We start from the raw sequence: 12,153 nt of genomic DNA, 5'->3' as shown, positions 1-12,153 counted from the left end.
TAGCAGAATATCAGTTTCATGCAGCATAGATGTGAATGCGGTTGTCTCATTTAAATAATACCTCATAACAAGACGATCTCTGAGGAAGCAAGGGGAAATAATGCTGTGTCTGTAAGTTATTAACCAGAGACGATTTTATGTGTTATACAGACACTGTAAGGAAATGCAAAGTATTTGGAGTACTTTTGCCATGGTTAATAGATTTTAAGTTCTCTATACAATTTTGAAAAAATGTCTATAGCAACCCAGAGATACAAAATGTTTCCAAATCACTACTGATCAAAGGAATCTTGAAAAGGAACTGCAGTTGTCAAAAAATCAAAAAAGACACCTGAAATCATCACTGTGAATATTGCTAATAATCAATTAATGATATCTGAAATAAATATCCATAAAGGAAAGCAATATAGAAATGAAATAAAATACAATACACCCAAAATTGAAAATTGTTTTAAGAAGTGCCTTTCTCATTACAGCTGAATGTGATTTTCCAGATAGAGGCATTGTAATATGACCCTGTGTGCTGTTCTGTGTGTACAATAAAGCAAGCAAAATTAATCCCTTCCCCTGATGACCTCTAGAAATGAAAACCCATTATAGTAATAATATTTGTACTTAGGCCTTGATGTTTTTGTGCTGAATCTGAATGCCATGAAATGATTGTATACAGTGGCTGATTAGGACACATGTACAGATAAATACATAAATAATCCTCTTTATATAGGTGCAAGGTGAATTTTTAGATCTGGTATGGAAACTAGTTGAAGCCTAATAAAACTGGTAATCATTTTCTTTACTGCTAAAGTCTGAATCTTATTATGTTGAAAGGTCTATTAGGAATGTTTCCCTTTTTAACATGGAATGTATGTAACTGGATCTTGTGCACAATTTTCCTGTTTGTAAAACTTGAATTAAACATTGAAAATTCTGCCTAAGTTACTGGTTTTGGTGTTTGCCAAAGTATATATGGTATCAAATACTATAATACATCTTTGTTACCAGTCTGCGGTTTGGTTAGCAAACCCCACTTAAAGGGTAAAAGATCTTTTAAAAAACAACATTATTTAGCTTGGAACAGGAATCAATACTCCATATGATATGGTAATGAAACACAGACTTTGCAACATATTCATGGACACTGAGAAAGTGTGTGTGGTGAGAGGAGTGGGTGTATTTGTGTGCATGTTGGAGGGACCACAATAGTATTAATAGCCTGTAAAGGAGGTTTCTGACATTTGGTAAACACATGAGTACGACACAGAGCACAATAGGAACTACAGTTCAGAAACAATGATATGTACATTACTCTGGAATGCCATTAAATACATGTGAGCTCTCTTCTGTCAGCATTTGTATTTTCACAGGATGTAGCAGCAAAGCATTATCTTTGTGAAAAAGGAAGGTTAAAAAGACATCCACAGATTGTTTCACTATTTGTTTTACTTTTAATATTTGTGTATCTTTCTGATGTGGGGCATATATCCAAGCTGGTTCGGTTTTGCACAAACAGTCTGGCCTTCTGTTTGTCCAAGTAGTAATAAATTCCCATTGATCAGGGCTTAGTGGAAATTAGAACACCCTCCATGTGCCTTGGCCAGGAAGGCTACTCCCAGCAGACTCTCACTCACTTTAAAAGCCCGCTGGAATGTTTCAGAAGGGTTGGTGTTGCTGCATATTACTTCACAATGTCAATACCAGAAGGCCTATTGACTTGGATCACTTTCTTTAAATAAGAGAAATTATTTAGTATTTGAAAATGGTAAAAATGGCCACCTGGTGTAAAAATAACACTACCTCGTCTCTCTTTCTTAGACTGTCCATCATATTGGGAAAGCCTTGAATTATTGCACACTGTAATATTTTTTTTTTAAATGTATACCATGTGTTGTAGTTTCTTCTGCTAAAGAGTAAAACTTGAATTTATTAATTACACTTTATTTTAGATTAAGATTAGGGGGATTTCTTTTAAACAGTGTGTATAGGTATTGTCCAGATGGTGACCTGAGAAAGATACAGATACTTGCAAGACTTCTTATCAGTCTTTCAGGCCTGTACTTCTCAGTGTTGGTCAAGCAGCACTGGCAGAGGACATGTGCAGAGGTCTCTTTCTAATGGTGATTTCCATACAAGTATCAGCAGACTGCTAAAGAGTGAGAGGGAGAGAGGAGCTGTGAAAGCAAAAAAGGACAGATATGAAATGGGAGGCAATATACACTGTGCTAGGATTTGCACACATGAAACACTTTATAATTAATAAATACCCAAATCAGCTGTTTAAATCCATATTATAAGGAACTAGAAGATTCATCTGTATGAAATAAAGATTGCCAGTAAAGAAGGTGTGGTTTGGTTTTTGGGGTTGGATTTTTTTCTCAAGAGGTTAGGAAGGCTGGAACTCAGCCATATATAAAAGCGTGCCAGATGTCAGGGAGGATCTTTCTTCTCTACAGCAGTAGCTTATTATCTAAAAGTATTTTCAGTATTTTCACCCAGATTTTTTCCCGTCCTTTCTTTTGGGTTCCATTTTCCTTTGCTTGATCCTTCACCATCCTTCCTGATACTTCCTCACCCCACCAAAAAGCTTTTCATAGATGACCTACGGTCAGTGGGTGATGATGCCTATTGAAGGTATGCACTCCTTGGGTGAGCTGGCAAGATGTGACACTACTTCTCCTGGGCAATCCTCTTTGGCATTCTTCTGGAGCTCTACGATGCTGAAGATTGGTTTCAAAATCTTAGTACTTTTCTATAAAAATAATTCAGCTTTCTCTTCTAGCTTAAAATGTGTTTTTTTTTAAGAACAGCATCACTCATGCACAGCCTGTTAAATGAACACTTGTATTCAAATAACTTACTGATTATGCAGAACAACTCTGCCTGTTAGGGTACACATTCAGTGCAGAAAATTGCTCTGTTAGTTGGACTGCTTTTCCCGTCACAATGAAACATACATCTGCTTACAGCTAAAAGTCCAAGGGCCTGATTTACTAAAAATTAGTGATCCATCAGATTGATGGGCAATCTGCACTCTTGGTGCCTCGAAATTTCTTGCATCAGTCACTAGATCATGATTTACTAATAGGGTTTCAGGGCTTGCAAAATAGCACAACTCTAACCACATATTAATATTTAATCTGGCATTTTAAGTGCACCTAACAAAAGACCCCAGAGCTGCTGACAGGACCCTAAATTGTGAATTTCTTAAAAAGGATTTGACTGTTTCTATAGTGGGTTCATGTGGAAATCTGAAATAAAGAGAAATACATGAGTTAAGCCCTGCTCATGAACTTTCAAGTTTCTGACTATATATATTTTCTTGAAAAACTCTTTATAGCTTGTTTTTTCATAGTCTAGATTCATTAACATATGACAAAGCTTCCTTTGGCAGTTTCACTGTCCATAGCTCATGATGGCAGAGGAATTTCAAAACTCATTTCTATATTGTGTGCAATTAAACTGTCTGTTCTTTAAATACTTAATCCACTTGGAAACACTGGAACGGTGCTAAATGACAGTAAAAATCATGTATAAATCACAAAGACCTCTTTATTACCATGAAATTTAGTAATTGAATCTGCACAGACTTAGCAAATTGGGCCCTCTGTGTTTTCTATAGAATTTTTATGTTACCAGGATAGGCAAGAAGCTAAATTACATATTGATAGTGTTTCTACCATTTCATGGCTTAAACAGAGCAATAGAGTGAGTTAATAAGCAACTTCTCCTGCTGCTGTCAGATGAATATTCTAATTTTACAAAAAGTATATAGTGCATGTCTAGAAAAAGGTTTATTCATTTCTTCCATATTCATATGCCATAATTTATGAAAGATGTTCCCAACACCACCTGTAATAACAGAATGTTTATTAGTGTGCAAATGAGGATTATAAATGATGTTGCTTATCTATGGAACAAAACACAAAAGACAACTTATTAGCAAAAGACAAATTGCTCAGCAAGTTTCAATGAGCTGCTATGTTTGTCATGAAAAAAACCTTTTATTTGCACAGATCAATGCTTTTATAATCCATTTAAAATAATATACTTGCCACTAGGTGGCTATTTCTGATCAGATCATTTTACCATTTTAATTACATTTTTAATATCCTGGCTACATAAACAAAGATAAATTACAAGGCTTGCACAATCTGGCTGCTAGCTCAGGCACAATCTGTAATAATATCAGCTTTTGTTTGTGCCTCCTCTAATTAGATTCTGAAATCTAGGCTTTATCAATCAATAATTTTAATTTCAGAATTGCCTTTTGATCTTACATTTCATGTTTGTTTGCAGAAAATGATCAGTAGGACAAAGCTGATAATTTATGCAGAAACAATCTCTCAGCAGAGTTACAAGCGCATTCCCAGCCATCAACACAACCCGGCAGACTAAGCTTGACACAGGTCTAATTAGCATGCAGATATGTGTCGCCTCATTGGCAATTCAAATTGCTTTTTTATAATGTACCTCAAATTGTGCTACTCAAACATTGTATTTGATTTCCAAAGCCCCCTGGGCATCCCATAATGTCTCCCTTCATCCTGGGTACGAAGCATTTACTGAACAATCTGCTTCGACTCTGGCTATCTTTTCGGAAACACCTAAACATCGTAACCGTGGGACCAGCTTTTCCTCCTCATCAGATAGCAACTTGTTCTTCTGCGGAGCGGCGGGTGCCACATCCGCAGGTTTAGCGATGATATGTTACCTTGCGAGCTCCTGCTCCCACGGTGGCTGCTCTACAGAGGGCTTCGTTCCTGTGCCACTCATTTAAAAAGGGGGAGGATGTCTACAGAGCACACATTAATATGCGGCACATAACCACGTCTCTGAATGCCAGCCTTCCATTCTTCATTAAACAAAATGGCTGGATTGCAGTGATTGTTTTCCCCTCCACACGCACGCGCGCGCACACAGACACACACACCACGCACACAGGCACATACCCACACACCCCCCACACGCGCTCCGGCTCGCTCTCTTTTTTCTCCCTCACGCACACGCACGCACTTTTCCCCCATGCACACAAATACACACACGCGCACACACACACACACACACACACACGATGCTCCCTGCCGTAGCGTGTTGTTGTCAGTGCGGTGAGTTACGTGTGAAAAGTTGTCTGCAGCACGCGTGACATGCGAGGAGATTCCTGCCAACGTCAGGGCCCTTTTTTGCCACGCAGCAACAAGTGGCAGAATCAATGGTGTACAGTTATTCAGCAATGTAATTCATTTCACTGGCTTTGGCTCCTAGCCAGATCCGCCATCTGTCTCTTGCTCTCCCTCTCTCTCTCTCGCCTGAATTTGTCCTACATTTCGTAATGTTACGTGCTTGCCATCCTTATTCTATGTCAGAGGTACAGCACGAGCCTCACCCCCGTTCCAGCGTGGAGTTCTCTGAGTTCGGTGGCACTTTGGATATTCTACTTCAGTGCCATGGGAAGAGGGTAAGCAAAAAACAGAGGGATAGCTGCAAAGAGAATGGTGCTCTTCTATCCGAAAGCCAGAGCCTCTGCTTTTTATTTAAAGCATTGATATGGATCTGTCTCACATGGGAACTTTTCCTGCTTCGTTAGAGTATCTTCGTTTTCTTTATTGGATGCTGGCACTGTACGCCACTGCACAGCTCCGTGGAATGCCTGCTGTTGGATACTTGCAGATCCCTGCCACCAAGCAACCTCCTGCATTGGAAATCGGGTGACTACTCCAGGATCTTATGCGTGCTTGCTGTTTGAAGCTGCAGAAAAGTGAATAATCAATTAAGTATTGATTTCTTGTAAGATTTGGTAAATTTCAAAGGCAAGACAAAGAGGATGGCTTAAGGAAAGCACTGCAGGGACTTGGCGTAAATTAGACAACTAACAGCAGTGCAGAATAAAATAACACCTCAACTGAATATTTCCTTGGAAGAATTAGCACTAGCTATTGGAAGACGATGGTGGATTTAATCAAGACGGCAGGCACGCTTGAGTTTTAACCGTGAACCTGAAAGAGGAGCTAATTATAACCACCTTTTTATATGGAGCTAATTTGACTGAATGGATGCAAATGTGCTTTATTTATGGATGAAGAAGCAAGCCTTACAGCATTGACTTTGGGATCATCGCATATGCTAAGCTTTACAGCTTCTCTAAAAGTCAAGCCTACAGTACATTTTTATTTACTGAGAAGGTATTTATATGTAAGCATAAGCTAGCCGTACAAAAGATTCATCAGAACAATGTACTGTGGCACTGAGGATCTAATTATAATTTTGCAGCATTTCATGTTTTCTCTAATTTGGTGCTTTTCAACCCTTGCTTGTGATGGGCTATAAATGGGACAATAAATTCATGATTTAAACTATTGTGATTTTCATTGTGTAGTTTATTAATCGTACTGTAGTTTTCTTAACATGTTTCTGAATTATTCAGCAGTAATTTATAATGAAAGAAGCAGAACTGGTGGGGTGGTTTTAAATTCATTTATAATCTTCTTACAGATCTAAATGTACAGGTTCTACCAGCCGATGAGCTCTATAATTACGAAAGAATGTTGAAATTTTCAGATAAATGGGGCACTGACTTTACAATGGGCACAATATTGTATAATCAGTAAAAGGAGGATTGTTATGTTTTGACTCTGTGGAGACTGGTCTTGGTTAGTTAACTCCTTCTCTGCTGATAATGGTAAGCAAACGTACCTTATACAAGAAAATAGGGGAAGAATGTAATGTACTAGTTTGATGTTTTGCTAGTCTGAAACCTTAGCATATTTTTTTCCATTTATTTCCATTTCTGTTACTTTTCTTTCCCCTATTTGCTTCTCTGTTTTTTGTCTTTTTTTTTTTTTTTTTTTTCGTCCTGTCTTGCAATCTACATTCCCTGAGCAACCACAGGAACCAAGTTACATTAAGCTTCAACACAAAGACGATGTAAGAATAATGAATCCTCATTTGCATCGACATTTGTATTCAGATTTGCCAGGCTATAAACTTGGCAGATCAAGCGGAATATTAAGTAGAGGCTTCCATGGTAAATTGTGACTCTTGCAATTGCTGAGTCGTTTTTCTTATTTTTTGCGTGCATGTGTGTGTATGTGTGTGTGTGTGCATGTGTGTATGTGTGTATGTATGTGCATATCTGTAGTGGCAGGTAAAGTCTCATGACTACTTGATTTCTGAGAAGCACATTGGCCCTCTTTCTCTTTCAGTATATGATGTCGATTTATGCAAAATGAAGCAGGAATGCACCAGCAGTAAGCATTTTAGCTGAAGATATAGTGACATATGACTAAAGTGTTAACTCTCTTGTCCAGAGACCATGTGAAAGAATTCTTTAAGCAAATAGATAAATACTATTGCTAAAGCAAACAGATCTTCTGAATCAGCCAGAGGTTTGATTTCACTGCAAGTAGAGTCCAAAGCACAAACTGTGAAATAACACTAAACCTACTTGCTGCATAACATGATACACTGTTTTATTTGTGATGGTGTTAATGTATGCATGTATGGTTCCATTAAAAACTTGGGCCTTGGTAAGCCTACCATCAGGTGCTCTCCACTTTGGTTTGGTTGGATTGTCTCCAGCTTTACAGTAGTATGTGTGAGAGCAAAGTTGGCCCTTCACTTCCAGGGTTGGACACTGAACCTTTTCCTTCACTGGCATTTGCTGAAGGAGAGGTGATTCTAACTATACATTTCCCTAAGAATTCCTCCCTTGTCTCTCTGGATCTGCCTTTTCAGAACGAATAATTGCACAAGTGGAAGATTTACCTTTAATGAAAGTAATTTACGCGCAAACTTTGGAAACTTTAACATGGATTATATTATTTCAAAAGCAGTGAAAAGGTGCTCAGTCAACAAGTGGTAAAAATGCTCCAATACTCACATTTGTTACCCATAGATTTTAAAGCAGTTTTCTCAGGACTCCAACAAAGTTCTCTGGAGAGAACCTGAGAGTGGCACTGAATTAGGAGTTTTGGGGAAAGATCAGGCATGCAGGAAATGCTTCCAGTGCCTTCTTTTTGTACATAGCCCCTCCTGACCACCCACATAAACATAAACCTAACAAAGAGAATGCCAGTACAGTCCATAGTGTGTGTTTTCATAATTATTTATAACAGGTTTCTATGTTCAAGAGGTACTATGATGAAAAATCCTGGAATTTTTTCCAGTACTTCCTGAAAAAGTTGAATTAAAAAACTTAATCTATGGTTGGTCATTCAGCTTTATCCATTGAAGAGCAAATCCAATGCAATTGCTAAACCTGTTGTAAACAGTATTATACTGTATAATTATTGGCTACAATTTCATCTGGGAAAGTCATATCAGCTTTGTTTTCTGAAAAAATACACAAAAGCCTAATGCTGTTTTCATTTGCTTTCATTTTGGTTTTATGCAGTAAGAAGATAATTGAACATGCATGGAATGGTTAGTTGTAATGCAGTGTTCGCTAAGGGTGGAAGATGATATGCTGCTCATGCAGAATGATAACCTATGGCAGGCAAATGCAGCCACGCATCATAGTTTGCTAGTTTTGAGAAGCTTTAGAACTTAATTCTTTTAATATGGAGGAAAACATGGAATATGATGTCTCATTCTTTTGAAAGCGTATTCTGTGCTACATTTCCAAAATGGTGCTTAATGTAGGTAGAATTTTCAAGATGCGTTTCCGCTTCCTTATGCACATCATCTTGATGAATTAATATTAAGTGTTGTTGTTTGGGTTCGTACATGTACCTGCCATGAATTCTTTTGGAAATTTACCCTAAAACAGTTAAAAATGTGGTCCTTTTCGCAGAAGGGAATAAAACAATATCTCACTGGTTCTCAAAAAAAAAAAAAAAATCCAGTGGAAAAGAAGCCTTGAGATTTAAATTACAAATCCACAAAAGATAACAGACTAATAAACTGTAATGTTTTTTGCTGGACATGCATTTGCAACAGTTGTTCAGTAAAGTGAATCCTTTAAAAAATTAATTCCTGTTGGGTTTTTTTCCCCCCCCTATACAAAATTACCCAACTTCTTGCTGCATATGACTATAAAACCCAGAGAAAAGAGAGGTGTATGAAAAGTACTTTAAACTTCAAATACATACATCATATTCACCGACAAAAAGATAAAAACACTTGGCATAAAGGAAGGTGTGAAGCTAATATTTCCTGCTAGAAACTCCTATCTGTTCTCTGGCCTTTATGTGTACTGTGTTGCTGAGTAAAATACTGGAGTGCTATTCATAACAAAAATGTACTGTGTGATGGGTATTCACCATCACTGGACAGTGTGTAGCACAGTCAGCCCAGGCATAGTATACAGATGTTTTAGAAGGCAAGCTCAAGGCCTATTACATTTCAGTCTAGCTCATTGTGTTGCTAAAAATTTAAATTTCAACATAGAGCTCACTATATATAGTAAGAGTCAGATCTGCTGGCCCAGAAAATTTAAAGAGAAGCTATAATTTTTTATAATTACTCTTCTGATCAAAGATCCTTTTTTGTAACCCGCTGTTGTGATGAGTGTCATTCAAGGGTTGTATTCCTTACTGGAAACTTGGTTGTCTGTTTCTGTCGCTGGTGTGGACTCTGTCTTGGGACTGAATTCTAAGCTTTCTGCATCTGCAGGAGTGTAGTTTTCTAAATTTTTTTTTTTTTTTTTCTGATTACTTTATGCATGCAATAACAGTTTGAACTGAGGCAATTAACTGTTTCGGTTGTACATGCAGTAAATTTTTTGTTTCCTAGACACAAAGGAGCAAATTATTTTTAAAAGAAGCAAATAGGTAGATACGCAAACCAGGGAAGATAAGAGATAAAAGATTGAGAATGGGAAGTGGCTTTTACACTAGCTATTTATAAATTGTAAGAGTAAAATCTTTCTTTCCAAGGTGAAATTTATGTGTTCTCCTGCCTTATGGTACCTTTGGTGGTATGTCTTTTGAGACACTGTATTTATAATCTCCAGTTGTGCATACTGCAGTAATTTACAACTAATAATTGAAGGTTTTGTGCAAGATTTTCTATTTTTGATAAAGAACTTGCTGGGAAAGTGTAATTCACCAAAATGTGTTATTCGCTCTAATTTGACAGTCCAATAAAAAGTTCATCTTTTCCTTAAAATAAATATGTTTTCAGTACCAAGAGTTTTCACATGGCAAAGCTTTTAATTTAATTGCCAAGAATGAGTTAGCTATTTTCAGTTTCAAGCAGTCCTTCAATTACTAAAGACAAAATTCTAATGACTATAAATATTGTTAGATAATTAATAAAATGGATATGCACAAAATTTCCTCAGAACTGAGATCTCTTTCTGTGGTTTGTTACTTATTGCATCTTGTATCAAATTACACTGTGATCCTGTAATTTGTGTTTGTATAGAATCTAGCATAATATGGCTCCAGTTCTGTTCAGTATCACAGCATAAATAATAATAGAAATGCATTGTTTTAGACAATAGGCAAGCTTTCTAGAGTAGTTGTTTATTTGCATAATCAACATAGTCTCATTTAGTTTAGTGGTTACTGCTTTTGGCAAAATTGTGTGGTCATTAATTGTGCTTTGAATTTCATTGGGAATTTTGCTTAATGATAACAGATTTTGATGCAAGGTCAGCTCTCTGAAAACCGTACCGACCCACGCTTCATTATTGTCACAATGAGTCATATAGCTAGCAACATGGAAATCACTTTACTCTTCACTGAACTTGGCCAGCTCTAGGGATGAATTCAACACTTGGGTAACAAAACTCAGCAACCAGGCACAGGGGAAGATTGAGGAAAGGAGAATCTCATTTCTGAATTTTAGGTTATTACGGTAAAGAGGTGAGAGATGGGGGAAAGTTTCCAAGAAATGGAGGAGGGAATACTGGATGCTGATAAAATATGTGCAAGGAGAAAGGAAATTAAACAATATTTTTACTGTTAACTTGATGTCTGTAGTTATAAGAAAGAACAAGAAGCCAAACACAAATTCCAGTCATTACAACTTGCAATGTGTAACTACCAGTTTCTCCTGGATCCATAATTTATGTTGGAACCTGCAATGAATCATGCCACATAGAAGTGGTCTAGGCTGCAGAAGATAAATCTAATGACACATCAACTATTACTAATTTAGGGCTGCCTGCTTCTGCTCTCAGTAATGTAAGTGGGAGTTTTTCTCTGGACTATGCTGGGAGCTGTGCTGGTCTTATTCAAGTACACTGAAGTTACTCATGCTATAGTATGCCACAGTCATAAACACTGAATAAAAGGTGGCATTTTAAATATCTGAACTATTCTGAGACACGTTTATGTGACCATATTCAGTTTAAAGTTTTCTCATCCTGCTCTAAGCATTTTCCTACTAATAGCTAACATAGTAGTTTATCACCACAGTTTAGAGAAGTATTTGACTTTTACTTTCAGCAAAATTGAAGTTTTTACATAATGAATTCTCTATATAACTAATAAAATTTTCTCAATAACACTCTTCACTTTTTAAACCATTCTACTCATCCTTATAAGTAAAATGCTGCAAAAAAGAGGTCAAAAAGGGTTCAGTTATGAAATTTGTTTTCTTCATCTTATATTTCTCAAATTCACAATAACTTTCCTCAGGTCAACAAGTGCATTTGTGTCCCAAGCAGCCAGTAAATTCCTTCCTGAAAATCCTTGCAGCCAGAATGACCCTGGTGAATCTTGGATCTGCAGTCAAAATGGGGGTGAACGGGTATCCCACTGATGTCTTTCAGAATATTCTTGAAAATTAGCAAGCCCAGTATACCAAAAATTAGAGAGAAAGGATATGGTGTCGATGGTGGTGAGAAATCTAAGTCTGGGGGGAAAAGGGGAAAAAGGGAGAAGGGCAGACCTATGCATGTGTGATTGCTTCATAGGAGATGTTCTGGGCAATAATACAGTATGGAACTTCCCCCATCAAGCCATTTAGATACTATAGGTGGAAGAAGACAGCAGTCTTCTAGGAAAGTATTAGCAAAACACAAGAATGTATAATGTATAGATCTTTACAGCAGAGAGAAACATTTTATCCATTGTTTAAGCAGTGTAGTTATTTTCGGGAAAAAAAAAAAAAAAAAAGACAAAGTGCTTTCTAAAATCAACAACTGAGTTCTTTATTTTCACAACTTAAAATTTTCTAACTACTTTGTTTTACACTTGCAGCAATAGTGTG

This window comes from Athene noctua, chromosome 2, assembly GCF_965140245.1.
Source record: "Athene noctua chromosome 2, bAthNoc1.hap1.1, whole genome shotgun sequence".
Classification (NCBI taxonomy): Eukaryota; Metazoa; Chordata; class Aves; order Strigiformes; family Strigidae; genus Athene; species Athene noctua.
Note: the sequence above shows the minus strand (reverse complement) of the source record.